General features: G+C 45.5%; 1 protein-coding gene across 6 annotated transcripts in view; it reads left to right on the top strand.

Annotated features, from left to right (window-relative positions):
- The window catches only part of ADAMTS12 (ADAM metallopeptidase with thrombospondin type 1 motif 12), a 375,325-nt gene that overhangs the window by 160,035 nt on the left and 201,310 nt on the right, over window positions 1–13,980 (top strand). The gene's annotated exons all lie outside the window — the stretch shown is intronic.

The raw sequence follows: 13,980 nt of genomic DNA, 5'->3' as shown, positions 1-13,980 counted from the left end.
GCTGGAAGTTCAGATCCTCAGGCCTCACCCCAGATTTACTGAATTAGAAACTCTGAGGGTAGGACCTAGCATCTGTGTTTTAACTGGTCCTTGGATGACTGTGATGCAGGCTAAAGCTTTGGGAACCACTGGGAGAGACTGTTAGTGCCTTCATTCATGAGTTCATCGATTTATTCCTTAAAAAAGAGGACCTGGGGCAAATTACTCCAGCTCGGTGTGCCTGGGTTTCCTTCATCAGGACGGGTTGTTGTAAGGATTAAAAGAGCTAAGCATGCACAATATATTAAAGTAAATGCTCGATGTATGTTCTTTCAAATGTATTATTATTATTTTTTTTGTCTTTTTTTTGGGGGGCCATGCCCGTGGTATATGGAGGTTCCCAGGCTAGGGGTCTAATTGGAGCTGTAGCCACTGGCCTACAGCACAGCCACAACAACTCGGGATCCGATCCATGGCTGCGACCTACACCACAGCTCACGGCAACGCCAGATCCTTAACCCACTGAGCGAGGCCAGGGATCAAACCCGCAACCTCATGGTTCCTAGTAAGATTCGTTAACCACTGAGCCACAATGGGAACACCTCAAATTTATTATTATTAAAGAAAACATTTTATTAGGTCTTAGGACAGTTAAAAAACAAGAGAACCTACCAGAGACCTGAGATTATAGAACTCATCAAGGTCCCTAGTAGCAAGGCATGCCCTGGAGGAAAGCAGGTGCCAGTCTAGAAACTGGATGCTGAAGACTCCAGACCACGTCAGGCTGCCTGTAGGTCCTCCTCCAGCCAGGCTCTGGGCATGTCTCCAGCCCTGAGCAGATACTCCAGCTGCTCTTTTGTCCAAGGATGTGCCCTCTCAGCCTTCTTCCATTTTTGGCACAAGCGCCCTTCCCATCGGGCCTCTGGGGGTTCCCATTCTCTGGAGCAGGGTCCCACTTCCTCACCCACCCCGTACATAAGCATGGATGCTTTCATCATGAATCACTATCAGGAAATTGGGCTCATAAAAATCACTCTCAGGGCATTAGTTTGTTGAAAGAAATTTTAAAAGCTGTACATGTTTTAGCAAAGTGAACTGAATGTGTGATATGTGTTAGCAGCTGGTGTTGTTATCATTTTTATAATTTGTGATTACTCAAAACCATATGGCGACAAAGTCTCGAGCTGGTTCAAGTCAAGAGAAACAGCAAGTTTTCTTGGTCAGCTGAGGTTTCCGGCTGATGTCGCTGCTTCTTCAAGGGCTTTGGATCTCTGTCCTCTGCTGTAATTCCTGAGCACTGATTTTGCAGGGCTGTGGCCTCCCCTCTGACCCAGAAGTACTTCCAGCAGCTCAGGCAGAGTCTGAGGGGGATCTCTCTTTGTCAGAGGAAGCAACTTTCACTCCAGAGCACCAAGAGTGACAGAGTGATGGCCACTTCACTTGAAAGAGAGAGGGGCATTGGTCTCCAGTTGCCAGGAGAGGAAAACGGGCTTCTTCACTGGCCCTGATGGTTTGAGCACTGCTTAGCTGTCCTCAGAGGCAGCCTGATGCTAAGAGTTGAGTGTGAGTGTGTGTATGTGTGTGTGTGTGTGTGTGTGTGTGTGCTGATGGTGACTAGAGAGTCCAAGCTCTGACATCACATGGCCGTGAATGTGAAATCTTGGCACTGAGCCGCTTTGTGATCTCAGACAAGTTTCTGAAGCTCTCTGAGCCTGGTTGTCTTCCTCTATAAAATGCACACAGCTAAGTGTCTGTGTGAGTTGGAGAGGATGAAGAGCGCAGTAAATATTAGCCTCTCTTACAGGGGCTGGTAGGAGCTGTGTCTCGCTGAGGAGTCTCCTTGGCTACACATGGAAGGATGGTTTATGCAATGGCATCAGTGGCGATTCTCAGGAAACTCCAGCTCACATAGGTCCTTGAGGCCAACCACAAAGCCAGCTGGAACTGCACAAAGCACGGCCATGCTGACACACATGTGCAGTGGAAGGACCCAGGGGTGCCACAGCCAGTTTCACTGGCTGAGACCAATCCATCCAAAGCTGATGGTCAGCTTCCCTCAGAACAGCTAATGATCAGTGTTTCAGTACCTCCTAGGGGCCAAGAGCAGTACTGACCGCTTGAGAGGGTCTCTTACTAAGTAAGACTCACAGCTACCTTATGCGTAGGCACCATTATCAGCCCCATTTTACAGACAAGGAAGCTGAGGCTCAGAGAGGTTAAGTGTTTGCCCAAACTCAACATTGTTAAAAGTGACCAAGGTCCGTTTGACTATAGAACTTGTTCGGGCCCGTCGACTCTTTCCTGTGATTACTTTGCTTGGAAAAAAATGTTCATGTGGCATTTTTAATCAGATGGAATTAAATTTTTTTTCTAATTTAAAAGAAATCATAAATATAAATTATTTTTCCCTGGGAAAATATAGACTAATAAAAATGAGGAAAATAAAAATTAGTCGTAATCATACAACCAAAAAATAACAACTACTTATAGATATTTTATTTATTTTCTATAATATGACATGGCAATATATTTTAATTTAATATTGGATAAAAATATAATGAAACACACAGTTGGAACATACAAAACCTTTCAAAACAATTGTAAGAATTGCTTAAAACTCCTATTAGATCAGATTTTCTTTACTGTCCTCTTAGTTTGGACAGATAGATCTTTTTCCAAAATATTGTTATAATAAAACTGTATGATTATTATTCTTGTACTGTACATTTTGTAATCATTTAAGAATATTACCTTAGGTTAGATTCCTATAAATGTATCACTAGAAATTATTTACAAGTAATCTCAAAAAACCAATTTAGGGAGTTCCTTTCGTGGCTTAGTGCTTAACAATCCCAACTAGGGTCCATGAGGATGAGGGTTTGATCCCTGGCCTTACTTGGTGGATTACGGATCTCACGTTGCTGTGAGCTGTGGTGTAGGTCACAGATGTGGCTTGGATCCCGTGGTTGTGGCCGCGGCTATAGCTGTGGTGTAGTCTGGCAGCTATAGCTCCCATTCAACCCCTAGCCTAGGAACTCCCATATGCTGTGGGTGTGGCCCTAAAAAAAAAGAAAGAAAAAAATGGCAATTTATATTCCTAAAATAACATATAAAAGTACCTACTTAAATTCTTATCAGCATTGAGTAAAGTATAGTTTTTAATCTTTTCTAATTTTATGTCCAAGATACGCTATCTCATGGGTACTCTATCATTTCTTTGAATATGAGTATGCACATTTGTAATTGAAGTTTTTGAGTCATTTAAAATTCTTCCTTAAGAACTATCTCTCCATGTTCTTTTGTTGTTTTCTCCTTTGGGTCATTAGCATTTTTCTTAATAATTCATAAAAGAGCTTCATATATAAATATGTAATAACTTTGTCCTATTTGTGAAAAAATACTTTTTCTGCTTTTTAAATTTTTAATATTTTTGATATCTAGATATTTTAGATTTTTGCTGGATTTTTTTCCCCCAGTTTCTTCCATTCCTTTTATGCTGCGTCCAGCGCTGCAGGGCAACAGGAGACCCTGGAAGAGGGATGGCGCAGGAGAACAAAACACAAGACTCTTATCTTTAGAAAGTGGGGGACCAGGAGGCACTCTGTTCACGGAACAAAGGCGCCTAGGCTTTAGCCCACAGGCCTTTTATTCAGGAAGGGGATGTATGTAGGGGAAGTGAGTAAAATCAGGCATAGCCAATGACAAAGCTCCCTCTTAGTGAATAACAAAGGAAACCATTAGCACTGGTGCCTACCTCTAGGGCATAGTGCAGTTGCTTATAGAATAGCATGGTTTATGCACAACTCCCTTATCTTGTCTTTGAAGGACACCCTGTACTTTAGAACTCTGCGTGGGCAGATAGTTGCCTTCTGCAGAATTCAGCAGTTCAGTGGTCTCCAACACTTTTATGCTTAAAGTTCTTTCCCATTCTAGTATCAGATAAGTATCCATCAGTCCCCCCCCCCCCCAGACTTTTTTCATGGCTCCTGATTGGATTTGGAATGAGAAGAAAGATGGTAGGAATATGGCACATGCGTTGCTGCTTCTGACTCCTGGTGTCTGGGCAAACATCACTAATCTGTTACAACATCCTATCTTGCTCAGCTTAGACGCAGCCCTAGAATATTTCTCAGTGCAGTTGCAGCTCTAGCCACAACCGGTCAGGGCTGGAACAGAATTTTATACCTTTTTGCTGAAGAAAAAATTCTCTGATATTGACCATAAGGATAGAGTTTTAAAATCCTAAATATCCGATAACTCCTGTGTATTCATGGAAGAATTTATAGTCTTGTTCATAGTTGCATACTGTCTAGTAAGATGTAATCTTAACATTCCTCGGTCAGGGTCATCTGTAGCCCTCTGCAGGCTTCTAGCATCTCTCTCCTAGACAGCCTGTCTCTTAGAACAGAGCATTTAATTCCTGTCACTCCACAGCCTCAATTCTGGATCTGCCAGCGTAGTCCTTGAGAAGGTGCTTGCTCTTTTCTGCCTTATCTGATCTCTTAGGACTTGACCCCTGATCCTAGGGGTCATTATTGGCCCCTCCTTTGGAGCTGGATACCATGCTTCTCCCTCCCCTGGCTGTCTTGCCTCATGATCATGCATAACTTTTCAAGGCATTAGATAAAGGTCATATCTGACTGTATCTGAATGAAGCTTAGGATTGGATGAAAAGGCAACAGGGGCTTCTGTGTGTATATGCTTGTTGTCTTCAGTACTCGCTGCACTATAGAAGATAACACGCAGAAGGGAAACTGGTAATTCATAATAACAGTAATTAAAAATAAATTGCCATTTGTTTTGTGTATGAGATTAAGTTAAAGACTATACCAACGTCATGTATTTAATTATCACGATAACACACGCATTTTAAGTGTCCCTATTTAAAGATAAGAAAACCAAGACAGAACAGAGATCTTCCTTCCAATAGTCAGTGTGGAGCTGGGATTTATATCCAGGGCATCCTAACTCCTAAGCTATTAATCATTCTTCCCCATTCTTCCACTCTCTCAGCTAAGGAAGAGACTTCCTCATTGCTGAAGGGCCTTAGGAAAATAATTAGATTATCCTAAATGAGCAAAGTTATAGGAATATGCAGAGGTGCCTGTCTTTCATAGTCACAGTCTTAAAATGTTTTAAAACCTATCAGTGGGGTTAATGATATCATACCGGTGTGGAAAACACTATATGAAGTAGGGGCTCCCAGTGAAAGAATCCTTGCTGTGTAATTAGGTGGGAGAGGGACCTTTCTGTCTTTTGACATTTGCTTCCTGTAAATCAGTGGTGGGAACCTGTCTTTGGAAGACTACTGATTGATTTTAGTATATTTTCCTCTTGTTAAAAATAATAAAATTATAGATTTTTATCCCTCCCTTTAGAGAATAAGATAATGAATTAAAATTCTAGGTGAAAAATAAAAATAAGGGAGTTGCTGTCATGGCTCAGTGGTTAAAAAATCTGACTAGGAACCATGAGGTTGCAGGTTTGATTCCTGGCCTCACTCAGGGGGTTAAGGGTCCAGTGTTGCCATGAGCTGTGGTGTAGGTCACAGATGCAGCTCGGATCCCGCATTGCTGTGGCTGTGGTGTAGGTCGGCGGCTATAGCTCCAATTACACCCCTAGCCTGGGAACCTCCATATGCTGCAGGTGAAGCCCTAAAAAGCAATGAAAATAAAAATAAAAATAAATAAAAATAGACATTTAAACTCTATTTAACCATATATAGGAACGAGTGCAAGAACAGGATGCAATATAGAGAAGGAGATGGAGAAAAGAAATTCTGTGGTCCTTCCCACCTCCCTCCTTTCTGTCCATCTACCTTCTAAAGAGGATTAACTCTTAACACACACACACACACACACACACACACACACACACACACACACACACACACACACAAAACCATCGGACTATGGTAGCATAACAATGCCATCTTGTGGCCTTGTGCAATTTCGATATTCACAGGATGTCACCAACAGGCTGATTTTGCAACTCTTGGCATAAGCCGTGCATAATCCCATTTCACACGGAAAGATTCAGGTTGACCCTATGCCAGGAGGGTGTCTCTTCTAACCCTGGGTGGGTGGTGAAGGACGTAGTTAAGAGCATCAGGGAGCCTTCTATTCTCTGACTTTTGCTTGGAGTTCCAGAATTGAACGTTTGCCCATAGACACATCCTTAACTATCAGTATTTAGAAAAATTGGGAATTTAATAAGTACTAATTAAAAAGCTGCATATACTCTGTACCAGTGATTTATAATACACGCAAGGGTTTCTAACCCTCTTTCTCTACTGCCTGAAACTAGGTACTCTGGGTCTCACCCTTGCTGGTGTCTCTTCCTTTCATTTGGAAGCAAACTCTGGGGAACTTGGCCACATGCTAGCAAGCAGGACCTGCCTGACCTGCCAGCTGTCAAAATCCCAAATGTTCATTTGGGCGGTGCTTCTGATTGGTTCTTTAGGGTGCTTTAGAGCCTGATCCCACTGGATAACATATCTGCCTGTATGCTCAGTGAGCTGGAAATTATTAGCCCATTAAACTCGTTTTCTGATTGTGTAAGCCGTGTATGCAGCCTCTAACATTTGGAAACTTCATACAAAGTATAAAGAATATACAATATCAGTATACTCTTATCACACAGAACTAATATTAACATTTCATATTTCAGGTGCATTCATTTCCTAGGCAGACACATGTACACATGTAGGATACGCATATGTATATCCAAGTGATATGTGTTACTTTGTAATGCGATGCTTTATAAAAGAGATCATCACAGCTGAGCGTTTATATGTCTTTTCCAGTCATACCTGTTTGGTCATCTGATTCTAGAAATTCTCTCTCTCCATCCCTGTTCTAACTGGCCTGCCCTGTGCTACACGCAGTCCAAGCTCTTCAGGGGCTGGTGGCCTTTCCCAGCCTGGGATGATAACAGGTTTTGTGGGAAAACCTGTGTCAGCCTGAGGCCTGAGTCCCCGCTGGCAGGGACACTGACCTTCCTGCACTATGGAGAAACGAGACTTAAAGGACAAATGGCCTCAGCAGAGAGGCTCCAGGGGCAGGCTGACCCCACCAAATGCTGGTGGTTGGACCACATTCTGAGAGCATGTGAGGACCACCAGGCAGAACTTATGAGACTAGAGCTTATGAGTCTAGTCTGCAACCCTGTGGCAGCAAAGGGGCTGTCTGCTTCAGTCTGTGGCTGACTGTCACAGGTAGGGGTCCCCCTGCCCTCTGGGGGCCTGAAGTGAGCATCTCCTCCACAGCAGACAGCACCTGGCAGGGGGGAACCTGGCTCTCCCCCCCCTTCCCCTACCCGCATCAACCCCAAGCCACAGCAGTGACAAGGCTCAGAATCCTTCACCGCTAAGCCACCACAGAACTCCTATAGGGCCCTTTCTTGTCAGTGCTTTGGCTCTGTCCGTCCTCCTCCCTTTCTTTTATAGTCTATGGGTTTTCAACTGAAATATATTATTTCAGTAGACATGGCCAGTAGAATAAATGCTTCCAGACTCTGGGAATCCAGCAGCCTACAAAGAATAGGACTTCGTTCTGGGGGAGGGGCTGGTCTCAGGCTGCCCTGAGCTGGAGACATGATATCCAAGACTCATTGAACTGCCACCTGAGCATTTCAGGGACACCCTGGAACTTTGAGTCAATTTTTGCTAAATTCATTTTTTTCTTTGGAAAATATGAGATGTTTTAGCCTTTGTATTTTCAACCAGCCTGTGGATATGCATTGAGTGCTTGCGTTGTAGAGGCTATGGTTGAGAACAGGCAGCATGCCCTCAGGGAGCCCACAGGGGAGTTCCCTTGTGGCTCAGTGGTAACGATCCCCACTAGTATCCATGAGGATGCAGGTTCGATCCCTGGCCTCCCTCAGTGGGTTAAGGATCCGGTGTTGCTGTGAGCTGTGATGTAGGTCACAAATGCAGCTGGGATCCCATGTTGCTATGGCCATGACAAAGGCCAGCGGCTGTGGCTCCTATTTGACCCCTAGCCTGGGAACTTCCTAATGCCATGGGCGTGGCCATAAAAAGCAAAAATAAATGAATAAATAAAAAATGCACAAAGGCCTCGTACATAGACAGCTTAGTTTATTTAAGAACTTGAAAGAAGGCTTGTGGGACCAAACAGATGATAAGGGGAGTGGGCTTGGAGAGAGCCAGGAGCCCCCTGGAATAAGTCCTGGGCTAACAGTCATGTATCTCTAGGAATCAAAGGTCTTGGGAAGTCTGCAAAATGGAAAACCCCAAGAAACTGAGCCCTCAGGACACTATCTGGAAAGCTAACACTAGAATAGTTCTGTCTTCAAAACAGAGCAGCTCACAGTCAGAAAACTGCCCTTTCTCTAGAGAGGCAGCTGCAAAGCTGTGCGGTGCCTCCAAGGAGAAAGAAAGGAGGCCTAAGCCTCCCTGGCCTGCTCCGGGATGGCTGACGGTTCCTTTGGAAATGCAGGGACACGTACATGGACGTGTCATCCCAGGCCAGACCTCCAGGCCGGACCTGACCTTGAGCAGACTTCCAGGGTCAGGGCGTCCTGACCCATGGTTCTCCAGCAGGTGAGGTGGAAACACCCCTCCAGGGGATGGAGAGCAGGGGAGGAGCCCTTGTTCAAGGGGTATGAGCTCTGCCTTGATTAGAGCCCGGAGCTTCCTCTGGAGCCAGAAGGAGAAGAGGGCAGCTGGCCAGGAGCCACGTGAAGGACGTGCTGCCTTGCAGAGGGTTTCTGGATGTGGCCTTCCCCAGGGTGGATTCATGTGGCTCCAGCGAGTGGAGGCACTTCATAAAGTGCAGAGAACCAGACAAGCACAAGGGATGCATTTTAGGAAGGGACTGAACACAAATTGATGATTTCTAGTTGGTCACCTGGCCAGAGACTTGGAGCTCAGCCCCTGAATGACTTTAGGAGCCCATGCCCACACCACTCCACCCAGACCTCCTCAAATAAGCCTCCAATGTGAGAGAAATCAGTGTACATGCCAAGGAGAGGGGGCTGTAAGTTTAGTCCCCTGGATATGCCCCTTTCTGATCACATTGTTGCCTCAACCCTCTTGCTTGTAGACTTTTCTGCTGACCTCTGTACACTGTTGGGTGGCCATTGCTCAGGCTGTGCTGTGGAAGGTGACCTAGAGCAGGGTGCAGAAGGCCTGGGTTCTTGGCCTGGCCTTGGTGCTAATGACTGTGTGGTCTGTAGCAAGTGGTTCAGCCTCTCTGGGCCTCCACTTTGCTTCATCATCTGTAAATTAAAGAGTTGAGGATGTGTTTTCTAAGATGGCAGTAGTTCTTGAACTTGAGCTTGTATCCGAATCCCCTGGAAGGCTTGTTAAAACATGGATCTCTGGGCAGCCTCCCTCAAATTTCTGGTTCAGTAGGTCTTGAGTAGAGCCCAAGAATTTGCATTTCTGTGTTCCCAGGCAGTGCTGGTGCTGCTGGTCCTCCAAGTTGACTTGGAGATGGAAATTCCTAAAGTGTCTTCAAGCTGAGGTTATAGCTGTAATTGCAAACTCCACAAAGTAAGGGTTTCCTCGCTGACCCCTCTGGCAAGGTCATTCACAGCTATGGTACCTGTGCCTATTTCCCTGAGGGGCTCTACTTGGTGCCCAGCTCCTGATTCTGTCTTTTGATTGACGTAATCTATGTGCAGATGCTTCTTCCCAGCCCCCTTTTCCTCCCTCCCCTAATTTGGCAAGTTTATTCATACAGAGCTTTAAATATTTCAGAGTTCCAAGCTCAGGGATGGCAACAGAGTTTGCTATTATAAAGGGGGAGAGTTCCGGGCAATGCAAATATCACTCTCTAGGGCTGGATGAGATATGTGGCAGGGAAAGAAGGGCTGCCTCTTGTGCTAAATGCCTTCCCCTAATGTTTGGTCTCATGTGATCAGATAAAGAGAAGCTGTGTCTAGAGGACTGGAATTGAAAGCAGAATGTTAAGGCTAGCGGGGCTTAAGGATCATCCAGCTCAGTGGTTTTTAAAAACTAGTGCTTCGATGCAAACTCTTGCCTTTGCAATGGATAAGCAGTGAGATCCTGCTGTATAGCACGGGGAACTATATCTAGTCACTTATGATGGAGCATGATGACGTGAGAAAAAAATGTACATATGTATATACGACTGGGTCACCTTGCTGCACTGTAGAAAATTGTCAGAACACTGTAAACCAGCTATGATGGAAAAAATAAAAATCATTAAAAATAAAAATAAAAACTAGTGTTTCTGCCAAATTCTATTAGGGGCTATTTCAGGGTTGCTAATCGTCCACTTTCGAAAACCACCAAATGCTTGTTGGGCAGGGAAAGCTAGATTGATGAGACGTGCTGGGGTAAAGGCATCACACAGCAGGGAAGAGCACTGCTAGGATTTGGGGGCCTGCAGTGGGTGACTTCAAGGCAGGTCTTGTAAGGGAGGAAATGGTTGGGATTCAGAAGCGTTTGTGACATAGTAGCTTGAGATCGGTGGGCTCAGCCAGGCAAGTGTCTTGAAATGGATCTTGAAAAGCAGGCTGTGAGTCATGACTCATAGTCACACCCAGCAGAAAAGGAATGTCCAGGACACGCAGCTAGAGTGCTGTATTCCTGCTTGGTCTCGAAATTGTTTAAGATAGGAACAGAAAAAGTATGTCTGTTTGTAATCCTGTTTAGCATAAAGACATAAAGGGGATTATGTGGGCCTCAGTTCTGGGGACCAAAGGGTGGTTGTCATGCCTCCCTGCCCCTGCCCCCTTCTCAATTTTGGTTCTCTACATCAGATTTCACTGAAAGAAAGAGCTTTATGTTTTGAAAGGTGTTCAAAAGCCAGACCTACATAAACATTTCCACTTTGAAAAGAGCACGCAGGCATCCAGAGGGATGGTGCAACTTGGTCCCTGTCACATGGTTGGTTCATAGCCCAGAAGGGGACCAGCCCTACCTTGTACCATGGCCCTGGGGCAGACAGGGAAGGGATGCTGCGCCAAGCCTCAAGTCACCCCAAGGTTTCAGTAGCACCCATTAAAGGTGTTCGCCTACCTCGTAGCACATCTGAAGGGGTCTGGCAGCCTTCCCGAGTCTTCCATCTCTTCTACTAGAAACATGGGGTCTGTGTAGGGCTCTGGAGGAAGAGAGGGAGGGGGTGGCTCCCTGTCTCTGAACTACAGGGCAGCTGAAAACAGAGATCACATCCGTGCACAGGCCATTGTCCCCAACCAGCCTGCAAGGGAGGCTGTGACACATAGGGGAGCCCAGGAAACATCAGGATTTGGGGGTGCACACATGTTCCATCTTCTGCTGTTTTTCTCCCCCAGTCTCCAAAGCGGACACTTCAAGAGCAGTGAGGATAAGCCCCCTGACCAGTGCCACGCAGGCTGGAATTGGTGTGGCCAGCATGTGAACCCAGATCCGATTGATGATTAGGGCTCCTGTCCCACTGTCACCCCTTCAGGAAAAGAGACAGGAAAGGGGAGGGGGCATGATGAGCCAGGCTTCTGAAGGATCAGAGATCTATGCACTTTGGAGGCAGAGAGACAGGGACAGATAGATAAGACATTGAAGTATAGGAGGTAGCAGGACGACCATAAGATCTTAGTGAGAAAAATAGAATTAAAAGCATAAATAGGAGTTCCCATTGTGGTTCAGTGGTTAATGAATCTGACTAGGAACCATGAGGTTGCAGGTTCAATCCCTGGCCTCCATCGGTGGGTTAAGGATCTGGCGTTGCCGTGAACTGTGGTGTAGGTCGCAGATGAGGCTCGGATCCCACATGGTTGTGGCTGTGGCTGTGGCTGGCGGCTACAGCTCTGATTAGACCACTAGCCTGGGAACCTCCATAGGCCATGGGTGTGGCCCTAAAAAGACAAAAAAAAAAAAAAAAAAGTGTAAATAAAGTGTTAGCAAACAGAAAGAGATGGGATTATTTCTCTTCCTCTTACACAAAAGGTTGAATAAGGGAGTAGTTTATAGACAGTGACTGCAAGGATCAATGGAGCCTGGATACAAAACCTGGGGTTACTGTGACAAATGACAGTAAAAAGGGGAGGGGAGGCATCTGCCCACACTAAGGGGACAGGAACAGAGCAGGGTGTTTAGATGACCCAGGTTTGCATCATGTGATGTGTGCTCCCTGTCTCCTTGCCCCTCCTCCTCCCCACACCCCCTGGCTTCTCTCTGGTATCTGTGACCTGGCCTCGAGGCTGCCTACTGGCACTTCCCTCTTGCTCACAACCTGCCCTGCCTCCAGGAGGTCAGTTTGCTGCTTCAGCGTTGTCACACTCTGCTGGTCACTGCCAGGCCCATCATCCTGACTTAGAGATCCCTCATTGCCTGCCTTGACTCACCTGCTTCCAGAACCACTCCTGACGAATTCTGGTTCATAGTGTAGTTGCCCCGCTCTATTTGTTTCATCCATCCAGCTAACAACAGTCCTCATACCTGTATAGCTAGAAGCCACTTAAAGGGAGTTTCTGCTGTGGCACAGTGGGTTAAGAATCCAACTGCAGAGGCTGGGGTCACTGCAGAGACACGGGTTCAATCCCCAGCACGGCGTAGTACATTAAGAGCTGGTGTTGCTGTACTTCTGGCTTGGATTCAGTCCCGGCCCGGCAACTTCCATACGCCATGGTGCCACCATAAAATTAAAAAATTAAAAATTAAAAAATAAAATCCACTTAAAGGACTCAAACTCATTTTGATACTTGGTTTAGGAAAACATTAGGAAGAGGAGTTGCCGTTGTGGCTCAGTGGGTTTAGAACCCAACTCATTTCTGAGAGGATGTGTCTTCGATCCCTGGCCTTGCTTGGTGGATTAAGGATTCGGTGTCACCACAAGCTGCAGATGCAGCTCAGATCTGGCATTGCTGTGCCTGTGGTGTAGCCCTCAGCTGTAGCTCCAGCTCAGCCCATAGCCTGGGAACTTCCATATGCTGCAGGTGCAGCCATAAAAGGAAAAAAGAAGAGAAGAGAAAAGATAAGACAAGACTAGGAAGATCCAGGTTTCTTTGGAGAGGCGGTCAGTCTGCTTGGTTTCACATCCCAGTTCCACCGCTTAGCTACCCTGAGACTTCACACTGATCAGTTCGTCTCTCTGAGCCTCACTCATTCTTCATTTGGAAGATGGAGATAGTAGAAGTTTCTACCTCATAGTGTGTTTCTAAGCATTCGAGCTTGTTAATATCTCTAAAACATTAGGATGCAATATATCCAAAACTTGGAACATTGGTAAGAATAATACAGCTGTTTACCCCCATCACCAAACGCACAAGTAACACAACATAGGGTCAGTAGTGATAATGGTTTTATTATTTGTCCATTTGTCAAAAAAAAATCTATGTCACTTCTTTGCTTTATTCTCATGGCAAATAGTTACTTGTGGACCATGTTGCTATTTTGGTTATACTGGTATTTCATTCAGTTGAAATATATAATATAGGTATCTTCTGAGTTTGATGGAACTGTGGCTGCAGTGCTGGTTAAACTGCAGTTTCTTATTCTTGCCGCAGGAAATATTGTGACCACAAAAGTGCTTTTATCATAAGTTACAAGGGAAAGATTTATTGAAGCCGGGATGAGGGGGAAACCTTGTCACATCGCCATCAGAATGAAAGGTCTTCACACACTCATTCTGCTGCTTGTTTATTTAAAGGAATCTCAGCATCAGGTCCCTGTGAGCAGAGACCACAGCCTTTGAGATGAGCTTTTCGGAGGCTCAGAGGACTATTGAGAGAAGAGCAGCCTTATTGAGTAAGACTCAAGGCTGAGCTGCTGCTTTTCACTCTCAGCAAGGGCTTCTGCTTGAAAGCAAACAAAGGAAGATGCAGGTGGCAAAAGGGGGAGGCCATGGAATAGACCCAGGAAAACTGAGCTAAATCCAACTCAGGCTGGATGCAGAAATAAAATATTTACTCTGGCATCAATAGGAAGGGCTGGGTTGAACATTGGCTCTACTGTCTCCTGCCCCTTCTCTGTCACTACCAAGCTGGAAGCCTTTAAAATACCAGCACTTAGTCTCTGATGGGTGGAAATCC

The sequence above is a fragment of the Sus scrofa genome, chromosome 16, assembly GCF_054392235.1.
Source record: "Sus scrofa isolate SSC_HxYL_T2T_F1_AM1 chromosome 16, Sscrofa_HxYL_maternal_Yorkshire_Landrace_v2.0, whole genome shotgun sequence".
NCBI lineage: Eukaryota > Metazoa > Chordata > Mammalia > Artiodactyla > Suidae > Sus > Sus scrofa.
Note: the sequence above shows the minus strand (reverse complement) of the source record. Positions and strands in the feature narration are given on the sequence as shown.